The sequence below is a fragment of the Cryptomeria japonica genome, chromosome 2, assembly GCF_030272615.1.
Source record: "Cryptomeria japonica chromosome 2, Sugi_1.0, whole genome shotgun sequence".
Taxonomy (NCBI): Eukaryota; Viridiplantae; Streptophyta; class Pinopsida; order Cupressales; family Cupressaceae; genus Cryptomeria; species Cryptomeria japonica.
This window is the reverse complement of record NC_081406.1, coordinates 224,130,891-224,154,956: the sequence shown is the minus strand read 5'-3', so window position 1 is coordinate 224,154,956 and position 24,066 is coordinate 224,130,891.

The following is a 24,066-nucleotide window of genomic DNA, read 5'->3' as shown; positions in this document are numbered from 1 at the left end:
TCCCTTGTCATTACATTAATGGCTGCCCCTAAATCAATCAAAACATTTTTTATTTGATTGCCATTAATGACTATACTCACAACAGGACTACCTGGATCAGAATACTTTGGGATGGCAAACTTACCTAACATAATATTAGCCAATTGACCCATAACATGCACTGTTTGTGGATCCTTTTTCTTTCTACCAAGTTTTTTTAGACATTCTTCTCTCAATGCCTTACCATATATGGGAACATCTTTTATTGCTTGCAATAATGGAATTTTAACACAAATGTGCTTTAGTTGATCAATAATATCAAATCTTTGTTGTTGTTCAGTGGAGACTTCTTTTTCTTGCAATCTATGGGGAAATGGTGGCAATATTTGATTATGGGGTATTGTATGTGTTGGATTAGATATTTCTTGCTCCTCCTATACCTTAGTGATAACTGGATAAGAGGGATTAGGTAAAATTGTTCTAGATCAGAGGTGAATGTCATCTAGTGATAAAGAATAGGCTAGGTACTGATTAACATCAACTGAATAAGCTTGTTGTTGTAACTGTGTTGGTTTAGGTGGTGCAACAGTAGCTACAAGAGGAGGCATTAAAGTAGGAGGTTGTGGCTACTGAATAGGCAGCTGATAACCAGAAGATTGAGCTGGCCATGGTTGGCTTCCCCTCCATTGAGAAGTAGGTTGCCAATTCCCTTGAAACTGGTTTCCTTGGCCTTGAGGTGTGTACCAGTTCCCGTGTGGTTGTTGCCACTATGACATTTGATTAGCAAAATGCTACCCTTGGCCTTGTGAACCATACTAATTTGAAAGGCTAAATGGATACAACCACAAAACCCTAGCCTAACAATCAACAAAGATCCACCATAACATATGAAGATTACCTAAGACAATGCAAATCACATGAAATCAAAAAGATTATACCATCACATGTCCAATAGGGTTTTGATCTCCATTCTTCCTATCTCCATTGATCTTGCTTGATATATTTGCTCTCAGATTTTATATGCACAAGAGCTCAACAAAGAACGAAATGTGGTTGCAAGTAGGATCGTAGTGTAGTCAATTGCATAAAAGATGATTAGAATACATAGAATGATTAGGATGATTGATTAGAATGCTTGATTAGGATGATTGATTAGAATGAATGATTAGAAATGATTGATTAGGGTCTAATAATGAAGGAAGCATCTCCTTATATAGAAGACACTATATGAAATGGAGGGATAAGATTGAGAGGTGTAAAAGGAGGTCAGCTATGATTAGAGGGTAGGTAAAAGAAATAATAAAATAATGAAAGGGGTAGGTAGTGTATGAATTAAGAGATGAATGACATGTGTCATAGGTAGAAAAGGTTAATGAATTAATTAAATAAATAAAGATTTATTTAATTAATAGAAGAAGTGGGATCAATTAAATAAATAAGATATTTATTTAATATAGGAAAAGGATAATTTAAATAAATAAATGTATTTATTTAAATGAGAAATAAGGCTAGAAGAGGATAAATGAATTAATTAAATAAATAAAATATTTATTTAATTAATAGAAGAATTAAGCTTAGATAATTAAATAAATAAAATATTTAGTTAATTAGACATGACAATTTTGGGTGTCTACATTTTGCCCCTCTTTGAGACAATGCGGCTTGTCGCATTGTTTCAAAGAAGAGAAGATGAACTGATACAAAGTTGCCCCAGAATGGGAATGATATGCCCCTCAAGAGATTGGATGAAAATGTCTGAAAAGATTGCAGACAATCTCTCGATAAGAAAGAAAGGCTAGAATGGATTGACTGGATAAAGTGACAAAGTCACGGGATAATGAAGACTGACTCGAAAAATGAAGGCGAGGGCTAGGGTAGGCTATAAGATAGACCACAGGGGAAAATGCATCCTCATTGTCATCTACACATTCACAAGAGCATATTGCTGAGCAAAAATAGAGCAGGAGCAGTCAGCAGCAATGGCTTGTGTTCACAGATTCGACCGTGTTCGCCGATTCTAGAAGCCAGCGGAGGCAGGAGAGCCGGTGAGTACCACAAAACCTCCTCGTACTTTGATGCATTTATTGTTGTCATTAATGCATACTAGGTAATGTAATAAATGCACATTTATGTTAGGAAAGTGCTTTTGTGTCCAAAAATGTGAATTTTTGTCTTCTAGGTCAATTTGGTAGTTCTGTGATGAACATACGCTGTCGATTGGATATGCTGCTGAGAGGATACACTCAAGAAGGTCCTCTAGGGAAGACTAAGATAGATCAAGGCATTTTGTGATGAATAGTGAGTACCAAAATAGAGTACTTTCTGATGAACAGGGAGTACTAAAATATGAGCAGCACTTTGTGATGAACAGGGAGTGCAAATGTGAGCAGCACTTTGTGATGAACAGGGAGTGCAACACATGTAGTACTTTGTGATGAACAGGGAGTACCACTAGGATAGAAGCAACACTTTGTGATGAATAGTGAGTGTCACTAGGGTAGATAGCAATATGCATTTGGATAAAAAGTAGCATTTTGTGATGAACAGTGAATGCCACTATGACTGACATGAGTGAGTTGTTTGACTGCAGGAGTATTTGTCGATGCTAGAGTCATGGGAGAGATTCCCGTCGACGTAGAGGTTGCGACCTGAGTTGTCACTCGAGGACAGAGCTGCCATCGAGGAGATGGGTTTGAGACATGTGTTGCATGTGCCTGAGTTTCGGGCAAACATGGGTTTGCTGACTGCGCTGGCTGAGAGATGGCACTCTGAGACGTGCACGTTTCATCTGCCAATGGGTGAGATGACAGTCACCCTGGAGGATGTATATAGGATTATGCGGATACCAATTGATGGGGAGCTGATTCTGTATGATCAAGATGGAGACAAGGATGCCCTTAGATGAGTGTTCTAGGATCTAAGACTGGAGTGGGATATGTGGCATGGGATACCATGACATGGGATACCATGACATGGATAGGATTAGCACTACCAATAGTGTTGGCAGGAGTGATCAGTGAGTTCCTCTGTATCAGTTTTGTACCATTTTGTATAATGATGTAGACACCTGTGGGTGATTGTAGCCATATGATTTTGACATCATTGTATCATGACATTTTATATATATATATATGTGAGATGATTCATCTTTGCGGCAACTATATGCATGCGCACCTATGTGATGAGATGTTCTTATGTGATGCTTATGATATGGATGCAAATATGTATATGATACAATGCAATATATATTTTTTTTGTTCTTTTATGTTTTATATGTTATGCCAATGCAAATGTGAATGTATGTAATGCAGATGAATATGATAATGCAAATGTAAATTGTGCTAACAGGTGTTGTGTGTAGGATGTGATGCAGTTGTGATATCTATATGTATGTATGAAATGCTTATATGTGGTAATGTAGGTGCAACTACATGAAATGCAAATGTTTTTGGTGTGTCATTATACTTAGTCATGTGATAGCAGGCTGCGTGGACTCGAGAAGGATGATGGAAGTCAATCAAGAAAGGGGGATGGAAGACAGAAGATATGAAAGTGAAAGAGCTTCTTGTGCGTTATCATCATTGAGCTTTATTATGGCAAGTAGGTTATGAAAATCGAGGCATATGTTTGACCCAAAAAGTCATTGTACCTGTTTGCATGGAGATAAGACAGTCACAAACAAGGAATGCCCCAATTCATACTAGACTCACAGTGTCCTCATATCCTTGGACAAGTCATAGCATTACTAAGAGACAATCCACAGATAGAAAATACAAATAGGTGACGATACCCCATCCTCGCCTTTCTAGTCAAAGACATCCTGGAGATAGAATCTCTAGTCAGAGACATCCTAGAAAAGCTAAAAGACATGTCACCAAAAAAGATAAAATCAAAAGAAAACCAAGACTTGACACCAACATCCACTGTAGTCCTCGAGTTTAGTGTCTCTTGTCACAATGTTTACTTTCACAGAAAGGATAGATAGCACTGAACCATAATGTTGTCTGAGTCTGTTGAAAGATTTGATTTGTTGAAGCCCATTGTTGTTGCTGTGTCTCATCTGAAACTGACTGAATCCATGAAACTAATACTTTATTGTGGAGAAGATGAAACTTTATTGCGTGTTTGTGATGCAAATGTTGCTTTATTGTGGATTGTGCGTGGATAGACTGAAGGAAGCTGGAAGAAACTGTACTCCTTGAAACATGTGATGTTCTCAGTCCCACACCCATCAATAGATGTAGGATTTGCCTTAGCCACATATAGGATCTGATTTATTATGGATGGAAAGGGAGGTGAAAAGGGAGGTTTATTATGAATGGCTAACCAATCTTGGGTAGATCAATAACAAGCCATGATGGGAATGGAAAAGTGTATTATGAACGAATAGGTTGTGAGTGTGTGCAAAGTGAAAAGATGAAAGTGAATCCTGAAGGAGGGAGGAGCAATGTCTCTACACATGGCATTGGTGACCCGATTTTCACCATGGTACTTGCCCAGGGCGCCACCGAAGTGGTTTTCACCATTGGACGAAATTATTTCTCTTTACTTTTTTTGATTTTTCATTGTTTTTTGTGTCACAAGGTGCCTATTTGCCAGGTTTTCACCAAGTAACGATTTTTATGTTTTTATAATTTTTTATAATTTTTTTTGTTTTGTTTTATTTTTTGGATATTCCGAAGAGATATGCATAGAACCTGCGAAGGTGCATGCTATTGATAGGATCTTCCAAAGGTTCACCTTCTTTAGTTGAGAGTTGATATACCCCAGATCCATATGTTGGTGTAATGATGTAAGGACCAAGCCAGTTTGGTTCGAACTTGCCCTTCTTCTCTCTGTCTTGTTGATTTTTAGGATTTTCTCTGAGAACTAAGTCACCTACCTCAAATGTGCGAGGCTTCACCTTATGATTGTAACAGCACTGTTCCGTGACTGAATAATGTTTAGCTTGAGTGACTGTCTTCCTTGATGAAGGAACTAAGATAGAATTACTAGTGTGTGGACTACACAGGCCCATATGCGTGTCACCTAAAGAAGTTTGGGCATCCCTGACAACAAAGTCCTTTGAGGAAGCTCCATTAAAGGTCCATGATGTATCGCTAGAAGGGAATGGATGTGTGGAACAAGTGGATGAGTTATGAAGGCTTATGACTGTGAAAAGAAGTGAAAGTAGGATAGCATGATGGAGACTTAGGATCAACAAGTATGATTTTTGATTTAAAATTTTAGAACTTTTGCCCCTAGTTATTTTGATATTAGGGGAGATCAACTCTTGCTCTTTTTGGTTTATAGGATTTTTATCCTTGACTTTGATTTTTGCAAAGTCCAATAACTTTTGATTTTGATTTGGACTGAAGGACTTTTCTTTAATTTTGACTTTTAGATTTTTCTTTTGAAAGCTTGATTTTTGATCCCCAATGAGTAAGGGCTTTTGTAATTCTTGTTGATCGAAGTCTGGAAGTGGAGTGGAAATGGAAGGAGTGGATGAAATGATAAGGCTATGTGAGCTCTCAAAAAGACTGGCGATATGCTCAGTAGATTCTTTGTTGGAACCACTCTTAGGACTATTGATATCAAGAGATGCTTGCACCACTAGAGGAGATTTGCATTCAGACTTAGTAGCCACAACACTACGTGGTTCACACCCAATTCCTTGGCATTACAAATTGTTTATAGATTGTTCCTGTCAACTGAATGTCTTAGGAGATAGTGGGAGTTGATCAACATGAAAGATATACTCACCACATCCCATGTCTTTAATCTTTAACTTTTCTTTTAGCTCTGTTTGCTTTGATGTAGAAGCTTTTAAGCATTCTGGATCCACATATGTTGAAGATGGAATAGCTTCTCAATTAGCTAGAATTGTTATTTCTGATCTAGGTCGCAGATTGTTGCAATATATGAATGGATTTGGATCCTCTTTGACGGTCACTTCAACTCCATTGTGTGGAAACTTGATACATCGATGATATGTAGATGGGACTTCCCTCATTTCATGAATCCAAGGACGTCCTAGCAATATGTTGTATGTGAGATCAAGATCTAGGACTTGACAAACCACATCCTTTGTAACTGGCCCAACTCTGAGAGGTAAGGTTACTGTGCCTTTGGATGAACGCTCTTCATCATCATATTCCTTGATGGTAATTTTGTTTGTAGGATTCACAGCTTTGTCAGAATATCCCAATTGTTTAATAGTGCTCAATGTACAAATGTTTAGACCTACTCCTCCATCTATCAGGACTCGTTTGATTCTATGTTTGTGCATGAAGGCTTTAATGTGTAAAGGTGCATTATGTGGCTGACTTACGGAGGCATCATCGGCTTCTGTGAATGTAAGGGAGTGTGGAATGGAAAGGTATCCCACCATGGCTTGAAACTAGTCCACATTCAGATTAGTAGGGACAACAATGTCTCTCAAGATTTTGTCAAGAATGGATTTATGTGCGGGGGATATGCGTAAGAGCTCAAGGATGGAGATTAGCACGGGTGTCTTCCCTAACTGTTCTACAAGGTCATACTCAAGTTTGGTTGATGAGGAGGCGGTGTTCTTCACTAGAGCACCTTGCAAAGTGATTTTACCTCGACGGGTTGTAACATGACATTCAGAGGTAGGTTCGGAAGAAGATCCAATGCCTTTTAGAACGATCTTGGGTCTCTAGGTAGAATTCTCAGGGGCTTTGTCCTTGATGATAATGGTAGAGACATAATTGTCCATCGAGATGTGATTGATAGTTGAATCATAGTTATAAGATGCTCTGGTATAGTTGGTTTGATCCTCTATGGCTTTAGCTTTTCCCTTGTCATGTTTTGGGAATGGTTCCTTAAACATCTCATGTTCTTGATTAGATGAATGTCCCTCAATCTCAATGTCACCTCTATCAATGAGATCTTGTATGATGTTCTTCAATCAATGACAATTTCCTGTCTTATGACCCTTGCTCTTATGAAATTCACAATACTCATCATCATTCCACCAATTTAGTTTGACCTTTGGTTCATATGGCAGTAAATCTGGAATTGTGATCACCTTGTTTGCCACTAACTTCTTGAAAACTAACTCAAGTGGTTCTCCCAATGGGGTATACTTCCTTCGTGATCTAGAAGTTGTTTGAGTATTCACTTGATTGTTTGTAGAACTTGATCCAGAAAAAATGAATTCGGGTCGCACCGTGTTGGCATCGACAACACCATCATTGACTATGTTCTTGTTTTTATTCCAAATTCTTGGCTTATCTTTTCCTTTAAAGTGATCTTTGTTTTCCTTAAATATCTTAATGACTCCTTGTTCAATTAGGACCTTTTCTGTCACTAAGCCTTTTTCAATGACGTCCTTGAAGGTGGAGAAACAAGCTTTCCTTAAGTCATAACCAATCTCTTTGTTAACATTTTGGGTGAACATCTCTACCATTTGTTTTTGTGGAATTTCACAAGAGCATCTGCTGGCTAGATTTCTCCATCTTTGTAAGAATGATGCAAAAGATTCTCCCTCTTTTTTCTTGGTGTTGCACAAAGTAGTGACTGATATGTCTGTCTCTATGTTGTAGGAGAAATGTTGGATAAATGCCTCTGCTAAGTCACCCGATGACTTAATACCAGGTGGGAGTTGGGAGAGCCATTCCATAGCTTGATCACCTAGGCTTTGTGGGAATAATCTCATCAAATATGTCTCTTCTGCTGCTACCTCAATGCAAGTTGTGAAAAATTGTCTTATGTGTGCCTTAGGATCCCCTTTTCCTCTATACTTATCAAATTTATGCATCACAAAGTGTGTAGGAAAAGGAGGCATTGGAATGCTCTTGTCAAATGGATAAGGACATATGTCTCTCATTGTGTATGTTGGCTTTGGTGTATTTATGTCCTCCATTTTCTTTTGTAAGTCCCTAATTTGTTGCTCCAAATTGCTCTTAGGTGGAGATCGACTTCTTGGACCATACCCCATGCTTGAGGCACCAATTGAAGGAGGAGCATGTTGCATATATGGATGATATTGATCATACACATGTTCATATGGAGGAGGTCTATAATGATGCTGCGTATATGGGCCACTTGGTATAGATTCATGTTGAGGAATGCCATATCTATTTTGTCCATGTATACCATACTCTACAGGCATGTCATGTTATAATGTGTTGCCCCCAAATTTGACACGGGGTTTCCTTGTGTCCAAATTTTGAGCATTCCTTTGAATATCCAATTGCTATGGTGGTTGATCCTTAGCATTGATATGTGATTGAGCATATTTCTCTGCATAAGACTTCCATAATGGTCTACAAAGGTAAGTATCATATGTTTGACCATGTGTATGTGGGACCTCTGGTTTTTGAAGCATAGCTGATGGTGATTCAGGTACCATGTGTGGTCCTCTATTTCCTCCACTATTAGGTCTCCTTTGATCCATATTGGAGTGCGGTTGTTGCAAAGGTTGATTTTCCATTATTTGAGACATGTCAAAATCATGAGGTATCTTGGCTCCACTTTGTGCCATCATTTGTAAGAAGTATTGTCTATCCCTCCTCATTATTTCCTCAACCAATCGATTGAAATGGGGATTCATAATGGATTCTTCCACATCTGCTGAATGTACTGAAAAGTTGTCCACATTGTCATTTTGTGTAGCATTGTTGTTTATAGTGTCCATGTTCTCAACATTTGGAATGTTTCTATAGGCATCCATGTCAGGTAATGTAGTATGATCAGAATTGAAAAAGATATCATTGTCATACTCATAAGAACTCATGTTTGCGGACTCTTGAGCCTCTTTAGTTTCTCTCCTAGATTTTTGAAGACGGGTTTCAACCATGAACTAGGTATTGACCAAGATGTGTGAGACTAGATGAAAAAATGGAAAGAGTATGGAAGACTAAGAGTTGGATGGAATGTAAATGAATCTGAAGTGTACTTGCAATGTCCAAAGTGTAAGACCAAGTATGTATGTAGTAGAGTAGGTGTGACTTCCAAAGAGAGGACAGTTTCTCTTGATGAGGTAAGTTGACCTTGACTCTAAGGAAGACCAAATGAGACCCAAAGGTGATAGACCTTGATGAGGGACCACTTAGCAAAATATTGTTGTATGTAGTATGTTGACAAAGTATAGTGAGGACAAGCAAGTGACCTTTTGACTCAAGTTTAGACAAATGTGAATGTAATGTAAGGTGTAAAGCAATGATGGATTTTGTGAGACCCAAAGACAAGTTGAATGCTAGATGAAAAACTAGAGAAACAACCTAGGAAGCTCAAGAATTCCAAAACTAATTGCTCTTGTTTGTTGGACTGTAAAATATTTCCAATTTGTGAAGTTGTGACCAAATCTGAATGTTTGATTGTTTTTCGTGACAAGAGGACACAATGTTGATGAGGACTCAATGTTTGCAAGTGTTTAGAATCAAAATGACTCTAAGAAAAGTGTGTTGTTTAATGTAAAAATGTTTTGCATACACTTGAAGACACAAAAGACACAATGTTTTGTTGTTTGGTTTTGAATGTTTGAATGTTTAAAATAAGTCAAGCACAATTCTTATGGCTGGCCAAGACAATAGTTGTTGATCCCACATGAGGTTTTACCCTCGAGGCTACGCTATTCAGAGCAGATACTTAGATGCTTGACCTCACTGGCTCTACCCTCGGCACTCACTTCTCAGGTTAGCCAAGCATTAGTCCCCATGAAAACTCCCCATGGTGAACTTTGTATCTCTACTAAGAATCGTATGTGTGTGGGTTGCTACCAGAGGTCTGACCTCCTGCCCCAAAAACTAGAAGGATTTGGGCTTCTTAAACAAAAAGGTGCTAGTAAGGGCATCCGCTCGTGTGGTCATACATGTGGAACTTTCAGCTTTGTAAATACAGAAGGATCCCAGCCGGTAGGGGTTATGTCCTACAACTGATCAAATAAATTTGATCAAATGGGTTTATGGGGAGACATAGTGTCGGTATGAACTAATCAGCACACGTTATCCATAGTTTTCACCATGAATATAGTTGTTTATAGTGGTTCGGAAGAGGTGGGTTTTCCTCAATACCACTTGGGTCGTTCTCTTCTCACTAATAGTCCTAATGACCACACGGGAAGATAGGCCCTCTAAAGATTAAACAAAAAGAGCCTATTGCTCAAGACACAAAAGACAATGATTCAATTTTAGTGCACCAATTGAAGTGTTTGCTAGTCTATGAAAACAAGGCACACAATAAAAATCCAAAAGCCCTTGCCAAGGACCTGCAACAAAGATTTATTAGTAGTTTGGATTGTTTGAAATAATCACCCCTTCCTGCAAGCACACAAGTTAGGTAAATTTTAGATCCAAAAGACTTTGTGAAATAGGGGTCTTCAACAATGTGTTTTGTTGACCAATTTAAAGACCTGATTTATCATAAAAAAATAACCACTTGTAAAATTTCAAGAGATTTCCAGAAATGTAATAAAATCCAAAAAATTTGCTAATTTGCTCCAAAAATTAATTTTTTATGAAAAATCATAAAAAATTCATATAAAATGAAAAATAGATCCAAAAAATGTGACATTTTTATTGGAGAGTCTTGATGGCCTTCCAAACCCGCACAAAAAATTTTCTACAACAAATCTAAGCAGTTTGTGAGATATGAGTAAAATAATGCAAAACCCTAATTTTCAAAGATCTAATTTTTTAGGAATGATTTTGCATAAAATTTAAAATCAAAAAGAACAGATCCTATTTATAATTATGATATTTCCAAAAATGTAAGAAAATCCAAAACATTCGCTAATTTTCTCTCAAAATTAATTTTTTATGAAATATCATAAAAAATTCATATAAAATGAAAAATCGATCCAAAAAATCTAAAATTATTATTGAAGCTTTCTAATACTTTTCCTGACCTACAAAAAAATAATTATGTCAAAATTCAAATCATTTTGTGAGATCTGATCAAAATAAGGAAAAACCCTAATTTTTAAAGATCCGATTTTTAGGGAAATATTTTGCATCAAAATTAAATTCACAAAGAATAGATCCTATGTATAATTATGAGAGATTTCCAAAAATATAAGAAAATCCAAAAAATTCTCTCATTTAATCTCAAAATTAATTTTTTATGAAAAATCATAAAAAATTAATAGAAAATGAAAATGTACTTCAAAAATTTTGAATTTTGGATTGAGAGCTCTTGATACTTTCTTCAACCTGCAAAAACAATTTGGTGCAAAATTTCCAAGCCGTTTATGAGATATGATTGAATCTCTCCAAGATCTTGATTTTGTGTCCAAAACCCTAGCTGCACAAGGTTATTCTCCAAATTGTTTTACAAAATAGCAATATAGGGTTAGAAAAATATGCAAAAAACACAGATCTAAGAAAAATCCATGTCCCACGGGGCGTGCCAAAATTTATATGGTGTAGCGTCATAAATTGTACGCACTTGCTAGGGTGGTACAATTTCACACCTAGTTTAGCACCCGCCTTAGTGCATTTTACATTCTGCATTGCATTTCTCCTTTAGCACTTAATTAATCAAATTAATTAGGTCTCAGGTCCTATTTCATCATTCTCTACATCATAAAGTTGGGCCCTTTCACTAAAGCGCGCCCTTCGCATTTTATTCCTCCAATACACCACTTAATCAAAAACCCTAATTAAGTCCTATTTCAAACTTGGGGGCTTGGTTTCGGGGTCAAAACATCTCGAAATCACCTGTAACTTCGGGATTCTCTCTAAAATCACCATATCCGACGGCCCTAAAAATTTGGTGAAAAGTTGTCGGGACCGTGGCACCCGGAGTGCACATGGTCCCGGACATTTTTCCTGAAATTTTAGGAGCATGATCCAATCATAAAATAAAGCTTAACCCCAAGAAATTGGCGGGATATTCAATCTCTAGGTCGGCCAAAAGATGAATTTACGATCTAGGGTTTCCTACATAAGAGCTCTCTTTCTTCATTTGAAGGGATCCGATTTTTGTTTTCAGGAACCTCATATGCAGTGAAAGAGAAGATCTTTGAAGACTTCAACAACATTCAACATCCTTCTATCAAGCATCTATCAAATTCATTCATCCACTTAGGGCTTGGAAGACATTGAAGAACAATAGGAGATTACCGACTGAAGATTGGCTTGTACTCCTCCCTTGAGGGTTGGGTATGATTTCATGTTGTTTTCATGTCTTTGCATAAGCTTCAATATATCATTTATTCATGCTTTAGATCACATTGCATCTTGATTTAGAGCATTTACATTATCATTTACAAGCAATTAGGGTTTACTTTCTAGGTTGCTCTAGTTTGCTTTCTTGCATTTTAGGACCTTGCACACACACTAGGTTTGCACACACAATATATTTTACAAAACAACTTGGCTATTCGTGGAGGTGGAAATCACCGAAGCGGGGGTTTGACTAAGGCAAAACCCTATATAGCCACCCATACACCCTTTTTCAGATATCATTGCAGGTTTCGGGATTCGGACGACGTTGCGGGATACAGATCTGGAGAGAGAAGGTCGAGACAGCACTCTGTATCAAATTGCAGAGCAAAAGACTGGGACAGGGGTACTGGGCGCCCTGGTCCTGCCAAGACAGGGGCGCTGGGCGCCCTGGTCCCTGGGACAGAGGCGCTGGGCGCCCTAGTCCTCCGGACAGACAGCTTCCCGACAGTGTTTCAGAGTGCAGAACAATAGTTTCCAGTGCAGTTTTCAGGATAGTGGCACCCGCGCCCCCATCCCAAACATTTTCAGTCCGATTTTGACTCTGGGTACACATCTGCATTCTTATCTCATCCTTGTATTTACAGCTGTTCATTGTTTAATCTCAATTCTGCAATCTTGTTATTAGTTCATACTTGCATTTTGGGATTAGGGTTTGAACTTGCATTACTTGATCTTACAATTTCAACAAGGGAATAGAAATCCTAATAGATATCCCGTGGCTCTCTCTTTCACAAAAAGAAGTAGCCAATTGTGCGATATCTCTAGGCTCTTTCATATTCCGCAATGTGTGTCAAAAGGTAGGATTAGGGCATGATTAACCTAGTCTCGCTTTTTCCCCTACACATTTTGGTGAACCCGGCGTGAATCTATCATTGCTTCCTCTTGCATTGCATTTGTTAGATCTAGATCTAGATTTAGTGTATTTTCATTTCATTTTCATTAAAAAGAAAAAGAAAAAAAAAGTGTGTTTCTTTGCATTGTGTGTTTAAATTTTATGTAATCTTTTCAAAATGTCAGATTTTTATTTGCAAAATTTTCATGCTTTCGATGATTATTATGAGTATAGCCAAGATGAATTAGATGAAGCTTTAGATGAGTTTTTGAACCCTAAAGATGCCAAACCTTCATTTTACCAAAAACTCATAAACCTTGTTACTATGCCATTTAGGTGTGATGAGAAAGATAAGTTGAATGATTCCTCTCAAGGATACATTCCTATCCACTCTTCGCCTGAATCTAGTAACATGGTTGTTTTCAATAATCCCCTCTATGAGGAGATGTCTCCTTTTGAATCAAAAGACAAACCTTTTAATCGATATGATCATGCTTTGTTGGATGATGCTCTTGATGACTTTGTGGCTTTGTCGAAATCTTTAAACAAGAACAAGACCTCTAAATTGGTTAACATGATAAACTTGAATGAACATAATAAGCCTCTCTTTGAAGTCCAAGGTGCTTATCCTTCTCCCACCTTTCAAATTCCTAAATCACCTCTCCTTACTGTCCAAGGAGGGTATGATCATGATTCCTTTCGTACCCCGAATAAACCAATCATCACTGTACAAGGAAGAAAACCTATAAGTCCTTACAGTTATGCTAAGCAAATAACTAGAGAGAGTTATCATGCAGTTGCCCATACTTATCATACTAGAAATAATAGGCAACCTAATCCTCCTCCTGTTATTCCAGTCTCTCTTCCTAATCCTCAACCAATTCTTCCTCAAGCTCCCCGTATTTCGCAAGTTATGGGTAAGGAATATGATCTCAGAGAACAACTTAAAGCTACCCCTGCTAAGATATCCCTTTGGGATTTGATTCAAACTTCTTCCGCTCATCATGGAATGTTACAAGATGCCTTGAAAGATTTGAATGTTCCTCCACCGAATACATCTAGTAATATAGCATCTTTGGTTAACTCTGTGATGAATCCTAAAGCTCAAATTGTGTTTACCCAAGATGAGTTGCCTACTAGTGAAATTCAACAACAATATGATCCCTTGATGATTGTGGTTATTATGAAAGACACTGCCATAAGACGAACACTAGTAGATAATGGCTCTGGCCTTAATGTGTGTAGTATTAATCTATTGCATAAGATGAATGTGGATACGTCTCTTATTGATCCTGACTCTCGTCCCATTTGTGGCTTTGACAATGTGGCTAAGACTTCATTGGGTATCATCACCTTACCTCTCACAGTGGGACCTGTTACTTTGCCTACTCCTATCCATGTTATGTCGGGAAATTTAACATACAACTTGTTATTAGGGAGGCCTTGGATTCACAGCATGCAAGTTGTCCCCTCTACATTGCATAGACAAGTTAAATTCATTTATAACAATAAGACATATACTTTGATAGGTGATACTAATTTTCAAGCTTGTCTACAAACATCTAATTCCAAAGGAGACTCTTCTAAGCCATCCTCGTCTAGTGATGACTCTTTAAACAAGAAACCTATCGATGAATCCCCGCTCTCCAATGATCAAAATTCTTTGGATGAGTTTGGAACTCCTGAAGAAGTTCCTTCTCGACTTGAAACTACACATAAAAAGGATTTTGATCCTGAGAAGGTTCTCGCAGAAGATGATTGGGGATCTCTTGATTTTAACCCTACCTTTGTAGGTGAATATAAGGTTCCTTCTAGAGAAATTAAAGTTGAAAAGAAGGAAGAAGCTGAAAATTACAAAGTTGAAAAGAAAGAAGAAGCTAAAAATCAATTAACCTTACCTGAATCTATGAGTAACAATTTTGTGGCCGCTTCTCAAACTTCTCCTCATACCTCTAGTTATGAAGAGTTTGATTTGTCTTATGAAAAACCACCTTCTCTTCCTGAAATGGCTGATCGTTATGGTTGTGGTTTTCGCATTTTCGCTAAGCATGGGTATAATGGAAAAGGTTGTGGCGCTCATGAACAAGGGATAAGAGTTCCTCTAGAGACTAATTTTCACCATTATGCCTTTGGACTTGGCTATAATCCCTGCAGACGTACTAAAGCTTCTAAAAGACCATGCATTAGTGTTAATGCTATCTCTACATCTCTATCAATACAACACCCTGAGTATATTGATGGGGATCCTTCGGGTGATTGTGCTTTGGATATCTTCCCTACTGACGATGCTTTAGCTGAGTTCTTGGGAGCCTATGACACTCTTCCTCGTTATCACCACAATAGGGGACTCCCTTATTGTTTGAACACTGAAGCCTATTTTGGAAAAGAGATTGATAACGATAAGATTGTGAAAGAATTCCCTCAGTTAAAGGATACTCCTCAACAAAGTAATCTTCTCATAAGTGACACCACTGATGTTAAGATGGATCCTTGCAACAAAGAGAAAGTTATTAAAATTGGAAAATGTTTGGATGAAGAGGAACAGAAACAATATGAAGAACTATTGCATGAATTCCCTGAGATCTTTGCTTGGACATATTCTGACATGCCTGGTATAGATCCTAAGATTGTTACTCATAATATTGTCTTAGTTCCCGATGCTAAGCCCGTGAAACAAAAGATTCGAAAAATGAATCCTAAGGTGGCTCTGCTTGTTAAGGCTAAGATTGAAAAATTATTGGAGGCTGGATTTATCCGCCCTATTGACTATTCCCCATGGATTTCAAATATTGTCGCTGTGGCTAAACCAGACAACAAAATAAGAATGTGTACCGACTTTCGGGATCTAAATAAGGCTTCTTTAAAAGATGATTTCCCTCTTCCAAACATTGACATGATAGTTGATTCTACGGCAGGACATGCCCTGTTATCCTTCATGGATGGTTTTTTAGGCTACAATCAAATTTTCATAAACCCTCAAGATCAATTCAAAACCGCTTTCACCACTCCTTGGGGTACGTTTTGTTGGATAATGATGCCTTTTGGACTTAAAAATGCCGGTGCAACTTATCAACGAGCGATGACCCTTATCTTTCATGATTATATGCATAAGATTTTAGAGGATTATGTTGATGATATTTTAGCTAAATCCTTTCTTCGCATGGATCATGTTAAAATCCTTCGTCAAATCTTTGAAAGAATTCATAAGTATCACATGCGCTTGAATCCACAAAAAATGTGTTTTTGGTGTGGATAGTGGAAAACTATTAGGATTCATAGTTTCGCATCGTGGGATTGAGGTGGATACTAAGAAAATAGATGCTATTGTTAACATGCCACCTCCTAGAAATGTGTCTCAACTTAAAAGCTTACAAGGAAAGATTCAAGCCATTCGTAGGTTTGTGTCTCAACTTGCGGATCGTACCTTTCCTTTTACTCAACTTCTTAAAAAGGATATCACTTTTCAATGGAATGAAGATTGTCAGCAAGCATTTGAAGACTTAAAAGTGTATTTGGCTAGTCCTCCTATTCTTCAACCTGGCGAACCTTCTAAACCCTTCCTTCTGTATACAGCTGCTTCTTCTCATGCTCTCACAGCATTGTTGGCACAACATGATAAAGATGGTAAGGAATGTCTGGTTTATTACATAAGTCGTACCTTACTCGATTATGAGACCCGATATTCTGCGATAGAAAGACAATGCTTGGCCTTGGTGTTTGCGACTCAGAAATTGAGACATTATCTTTTAAATTCAGAAGTCCACGTTATGGTAAAGTTTGATCCTTTGAAGCATCTTTTCTCTAAAACTGACTTATCAAGACATCTAGCTAAGTGGGTTATGATGTTAACTGAATTTGACCTTAAATTTGTTTCACAAAGAGCAATTAAAGGACAAGCGTTGACCGATCACTTAGTTGAGGCCCCTTCACCTTTCTCCTTCCCTAACCCTGAGTCTTTTCCTGATGACTTTATTCTTTCTATAGAGAAAGATGAAACTTGGGAGTTATACTTTGATGGCTCTAAGTGTCGTACGGGATCGGGGGCAGGTGTTGTTCTGATTTCTCCTACAAAGAAACCTATTCCCTTATCCTATCGTCTAAATTTCCTATGTACCAATAACATTGCTGAGTATGAGGCTCTTATAGCAGGAATAAAAGCAGCCTTAGCTCTGAATATAAAACACATACATATCTATGGAGATTCGCAATTGATTAGAAGACAAGTAACAGGAACGTATCAAGCAAAACAAGACAAATTATCACAATATAAAGACCTTGCTATCTCTTTATTACAAAAATTTGATTCTTATACCATGGAACCCGTTCCTTGAAAAGATAATCGACATGCGGATGCAATGGCATGTGTGGCTTCTCTGGTATCTTTAGAGGACCCTGTGGTTGATCTTAAATTCGTTATTCACAACCTTATTTCTCCAGCTATTGTAAACGATTCTAGCTTGGTAACATGTTGTGACTTTGTAGATTCAGATGAATGGTTCTCGCATATCGTAAGATATTTGACCGATGGTACCTTTCCTGATTCTGCTAATCGGAACACTAGGGCTAGAATCCGCAAGCTTTTCTGCTAGGTATATCATTCTTTCTAATGTCCTTTACCGAAGGGGTTATGATGGTCTTCTCCTTCGCTGTCTTAACAAAGCAGAAATCCCCATTGCTCTTGAAGAGGCACATTCAGGTACCTGTGGGGGGCATTTTGGGGGCAAATCCTTGGTTCATAGATTGCTTCGTATGGGATACTATTGGCAAACTATGCAAAAGGATTCCTTTTCATTTGTTAAGAAATGTCATCAATGTCAACAACACAATAATCTGATTCATGCTCCTGCCCAAGAACTTCGTTCTTAAGTAGCTTCTTGGCCTTTCTCCGCATGGGGTTTGGATCTTATTGGAAAAATCTCTCCTCCTTCATCTCAAGGACACACCTTCATTATAACCGCAACAGATTACTTTACGAAGTGGGTAGAAGCTATTCCCCTTCGCTCTACTACTGCTGAAGTGATTTGTCAATTTCTTCTAGAAAACATTATTTCTCGATTTGGGATACCTTCCACTATTATCTCAGATAATGGGACATCATTTAAGAACAAGGACGTGAAGAAATTCTTCGAGAAGTATCATATCAAACATCGATTTTCTACGTCGTACTATCCTTAGTCAAATGGTCAAGCCGAATCATCCAATAAGATAATTGAACAAATTCTTTGCAAAACTGTAAATAAGCATGGTAAGGATTGGAGTAACCAGCTAATCTATGCTCTTTGGGCCTACCGAACGAGTGTACGAATTGCTATGGGAACTACTCCTTATAATCTTGTTTATGGTGCTGATGCTATTATGCCTTTAGAGTTAGAGATTCCATCACTTAGGGTTTCTCTCAAAGGTATAGTAGGTGATGACTCTTATAGAGAACAACGACTTCAACAGCTTGAGATGCTTGATGAACAGCGTATAAATGCTCTTGAGCATATTCAAGCATATCACAAAACCCTACAACGAAGTTATAATGATAAGGTTATTCAATGTTCCTTCTCAGTAGGTGACTTAGTCCTTTATGAGAATCAGCGCAATGTGAATGCCTTACCTGCAGAAAAGGGAAAATTTAGTCCTAATTGGCTTGGACCATATATTGTTATGGAGGATTATGGATCAGGTGCTTACAAAATAGCGGATGTAGACGGTATGCCTCTTAAAGAACCCATCAATGCTATGCACTTGCGTAGATATTATGCTTAATTCTTCGTTCCTCATCTATCTTCTTTTCAATTCTTCAACATTGGATAATATGTTAGTGTCTCTTAATTAAAGAAAAATAGAATTAAAAGTTATGTCGTTTAATCTATATTGCTTCGTTCCTGACAAGTGTGTCTTCTTACTTTATAGTTTGTCTTGAATTCATTTATGTAAATTGTAAAAGATTTACATTTCCGTTATGCTAGCATATTATATAGTGTCGTTATGTGTTAAGTAGAATCGTATCATGTTGTGTTTAAGTTCAAAATTAAATCACATTAGTTATATGATTCTTAGACTTAATGCATATTTCTTCCTTATCATCAATGTAGTACTTGATTAAATATTTTAATTAGGTCACACATGTATCAATTTAATCATGGGGCATTGAGAAATCAATCACATGGAAATTAAATTTTGAACATACATGTACATTTACCAAATGTATTAGATTTAATCAAAACAAAGTATACATTGTTTTAAGCATTAAAGATAACACATTTGAGACAAAAGAGAAGCATGTATATATACATATATATGTGTGGATCGTATACAAATATAGGTCACTGTATATCCAAAATGTGACCTTTCTTTTACATCATAAAATCATCTCCTATCCCTAGGGCTAGTGGCTGGAGAGTGTCGACTGGACGCTCCCTCCTGATCTGGCCATGAAGGTGGACCCATGGGTGTGTAGCGCGATACAGACCGTGAGTGACTCTGAGAGGAACTCCTATGATCCCTATCCATAAGGATCACGCGATAGGTGGTAGCCTCGGCCTGAGCCACTGCTAGATCTCGCCGCGCCTGCTGGAGGTCCTCTGATAGGACTCTCTCTCTCTCTGCCGCGCCTGCTGGAGGTCCTCTAATAGGACTCTCTCTCTCCCTCCATATGTCTACCTGTACTCGGAATGGGGAAAACAAATCCTCATGCCGACCCGCGTTCCCTTGAGGCCTATAGGCAATCTGTGAGGAACTGGGGATCTGTGCTATCATGGAAATGTCTGTCATTGCCTACTGAATCAAGGAACGCCATTCCTGCACATTAGCTGTGGTAGTAGAACAGATTTTTGTTAGTACCATTCTGTATCATCAAAACATTAATCAATCAATATAAACCTACTATACCTGGATCTCCCTCGTGCCAGTAGGGATCATGATATGGTAGCATCTGTGCCTGGGAACCGCTAGGCTTCCCTCGCTCGAATAATCTGATGGGTGTAGGTTGGATGGTACTAGGGACAGGTCTCCGTATCGCCTCATGTTCACCCTGTTGGGGAATAAGAGGTGGATCCAGAGCTATGGTATCGTCTCCTGAATGGTGGGGAGCTGCATCCGACTCCTCCTCATCATCTCTATCCTCCTCCTCGTCGTCGTTCTCATCATCCTCATCCTCGTCCTCATTCGCATCATCACCTGCATCCTCCTCGTCCTCCTCTCTATCTGTATCCTCCTCCTCCTCCTCCTCCTCCTCGGCACTGGGCTGATCGCCTGTAGGTGGATTAGGATCTCCCGCCTCCTCATGACCCTCTTCCTCCTCTGGCTCCTCTGACCTGGATCCCTGGTCCTCGTCTTGGTCTCCATGTCTCCATGGCCCTGGATAGCCTGTCGGATGATCTGGTGGAAAGATAGGACCTGGATATGATCTCATAAACCATGAGACGTACCTCCGCTGCGTTCCAGGCTCTGCAGAATAATCAGTGACTACATCCTAGTCAGATCCCTCTAGGTTTGTCGTCTCAATGTCATCTACCGTTGGTCTTGCTACTGCTCTAGGTCTGGGAAGGACCCGTGAATGTCGAGTATAGATGGGCACATCAGCTGGAACACACTGCTCTAGCCCGAATTGCCTCCGTACTCGGTCAAAGTAGAATGAGACTATGATATGTGAATATCGTCCCCGCAGTAGGCGGTTCCTCTGTAGGCATGCTAACTGTCTCTCCATACCATCCCATCTGTGCATCCGTAGGTAAGGTCTCCACACTGTCACCTCGGCTGTCAGTCTGTCAAAAATCACTCTCCAATATAACAAATCTCCAAATCTTCATTCGCTGGTAAGTGGATAAGCGAACACCCTAGGTCGCTCGCTCGCTGTACTCAGTGGAAAGCCGACGGGCCTGGTGCATGTGAAGTGCTCTAAAATCCACACCTACAGAAGTGTGCATGTCATCAAACTGCAACCATGTCCGAATACATACTCCTCAAGGTCATGATAGAGATGTGCAAGCATACTCCGACCCCAAGCATACACTCTCCTGTGTCTCTCCATCACTCTGATACACCATGTGAGACCCCCATGCATGTGTGTCCCTCGCCCATTAGGGCAGACGGCTAGTGCTATGATGGCTATCATAAGGCATCTCAGAAGGGGTACCTCCCCTGTAGGATGTAAGAGCCAGTTGACCATGATGCGACCTCTCGTCTCGCTCGGCATGACTCTCCCTATGCAATACACCTGCTCTCTCTGATGATCCTCCGCTGATCGATCGGTCGCGTATGTAACAGTTGCTCCTCTGATAGGAAGACGAAGTATATGGTACACATCCTCAAGTGTGACCGTCATCTCTCCTACTGGAAGGTGAAAAGTGCATGTGTCAGGATCCCATTGCTCCATCAATGCCATCAGCATCGCAGGATGGAACCGAATGGCTGGCATGAGGATCACATACCACAATCCCACAATCAATAGTGTGTCTCTCTCTGACTGAGTCAGCCATGGAATCTGATCTCGCAAACTGTGAAGAATATGTCCCGCTGTATGCTCTCTCATGTACGGGAGACCCTGCAACACGAAAACATGACCGTAATCAGTACTCGATCATCAAAATCGCTAATGCAAATTGTCAAACATCGTATGCTAGCCCTGTAACCCCTTGCCAAGCCCTGATTGGGGACCATGGCACCCTGATGGGGACCATGGCGCCCTGTCAGGGACCATGGCGCCTTGAGGGGACCATGGCGCCCTGAAGGGACCATGGCACCCCTGACAGGGACCATGGCGCCCTGAGGGGACCAGGGCACCCCACAGGGACCATGGCACACTGGGTGGGCCCCAGTTAGCCTTCAAGGCCCGCATACGATCACAAAAAAGTCAAACATGAAAAAAATCAAAAGTCAAACGTTCAGTCAACTCACCTTGTCCAGTGGCTCATCGTCAATCACGGCCTGGCCCAGGATCTCGATCCTCGTGGGACACTTCGGTCGTCGTGAAGGTATGATGATGGCTATGTGGGCTCCGCTGCACTGAATAGTATTCTGAAATCAACAAAGTGACAAATGTAAGTGTCACTTTCAAAGTATATACTCTCATTTGTTTATCTCTACTTTTGAAACCCTAATTTTCCTTTATCATTCATTTTATCATAACTTGGGTTTGGGAGATGCGATTTTCGAGCCGTTTGTTGCATTGGAATTATATTTTCCTTCTCCTACTCTCGAGATGTTCCAAAAAGTGCTCTGATGAAGCCTATTTAGTGAACACCCCTCATCAATACTATCTTACACAATTTGTTGCAAGTAAACATGCTACCCTGTTTCACCTCCCTAATAAGCAAGTCGAAACAGGGGGGGCATATAGCTACTCACAGATTTCATCACTTTCCTTAGTAAGCATTAGGAGATTTTGTGATCTAACGTGTGTTTTGTAGGGTGCGGTTCCTAACTGTGTACTGCAGATACCGCTGGGGGCTTCGTCCGATAACTTATGGATATATCCTTTTTCAAATGATGTTTACTTTTCTGTACTTTAGCTTGCATATGCACGTAGTACTCATATGACCGCTAAAGTGGGGGCTAAATGTAGCGTCGTAAATTGTACGCACTTGCTAGGGTGGTACAATTTCACACCTAGTTTAACACCCGCCTTAGTGCATTTTACATTCTACATTGCATTTCTCCTTTAGCACTTAATTAATCAAATTAATTAGGTCTAAGGTCCTATTTCATCATTCTCTACATCATAAAGTTGGGCCCTTTCACTAAAGCGTGCCCTTCGCATTTTATTCCTCCAATACACCACTTAATCAAAAACCCTAATTAAGTCCTATTTCGAACTTGGGGGCTTGGTTTCGGGGTCAAAACATCTCGAAATCACCTGTAACTTCGGGATTCTCTCTAAAATCACCATATCCGACGGCCCTGAAAATTTGGTGAAAAGTTGTCGGGACCATGGCACCCGGAGTGCACATGGTCCCGGACATTTTTCCCAAAATTTTAGGAGCACGATCCAATCATAAAATAAAGCTTAACCCCAAGAAATTGGCGGGATATTCAATCTCTAGGTTGGCCAAAAGATGAATTTACAATCTAGGGTTTCCTACATAAGAGCTCTCTTTCTTCATTTGAAGGGATCCGATTTTTGTTTTCAGGAACCTCATATGCAGCGAAAGAGCAGATCTTTGAAGACTTCAACAACATTCAACATCCTTCTATCAAGCATCTATCAAATTCATTCATCCACTTAGGGCTTGGAAGACATTGAAGAACAATAGGAGATTACCGACTGAAGATTAGCTTGTACTCCTCCCTTGAGGGTTGGGTATGATTTCATGTTGTTTTCATGTCTTTGCATAAGCTTCAATATATCATTTATTCATGCTTTAGATCACATTGCATCTTGATTTAGAGCATTTACATTATCATTTACAAGCAATTAGGGTTTACTTTCTAGGTTGCTCTAGTTTGCTTTCTTGCATTTTAGGACCTTGCACACACACTAGGTCTGCACACACAATATATTTTACAAAACAACTTGGCTATTCATGGAGGTGGAAATCAACGAAGCGGGGGTTTGACTAAGGCAAAACCCTATATAGCCACCCATACACCCTTTTTCAGATATCATTGCAGGTTTTGGGATTCAGACGACGCCGTGGGATACAGATCCAGAGAGAGAAGGTCGCGACAACACTCTCTATCAAATTGCAGAGCAGAAGACTGGGACAGGGGCGCTAGGCGCCCTAGTCCTGCCAGGACAGGGGCGCTGGGCGCCCTGGTCCCTGGGACAGAGGCGCTGGGCGCCCTGGTCCTCCAGACAGACAACTTTCAGACAGCTTCCCGACAGTGTTTCAGAGTGCAGAACAGCAGTTTCCGGTGTAGTTTTTAGGACAGTGACGCCTGTGCCCCCATCCTGAACATTTTCAGTCTGATTTTGACTCTAGGTACACATCTGCATTCTTATCTCATCCTTGTATTTACAGCTGTTCATTGTTTAATCTCAATTCTGCAATCTTGTTATTAGTTCATACTTGCATTTTGGGATTAGGGTTTGAACTTGCATTACTTGATCTTACAATTTCAACAAGGGAATAGAAATCCTAATAGATATCCCGT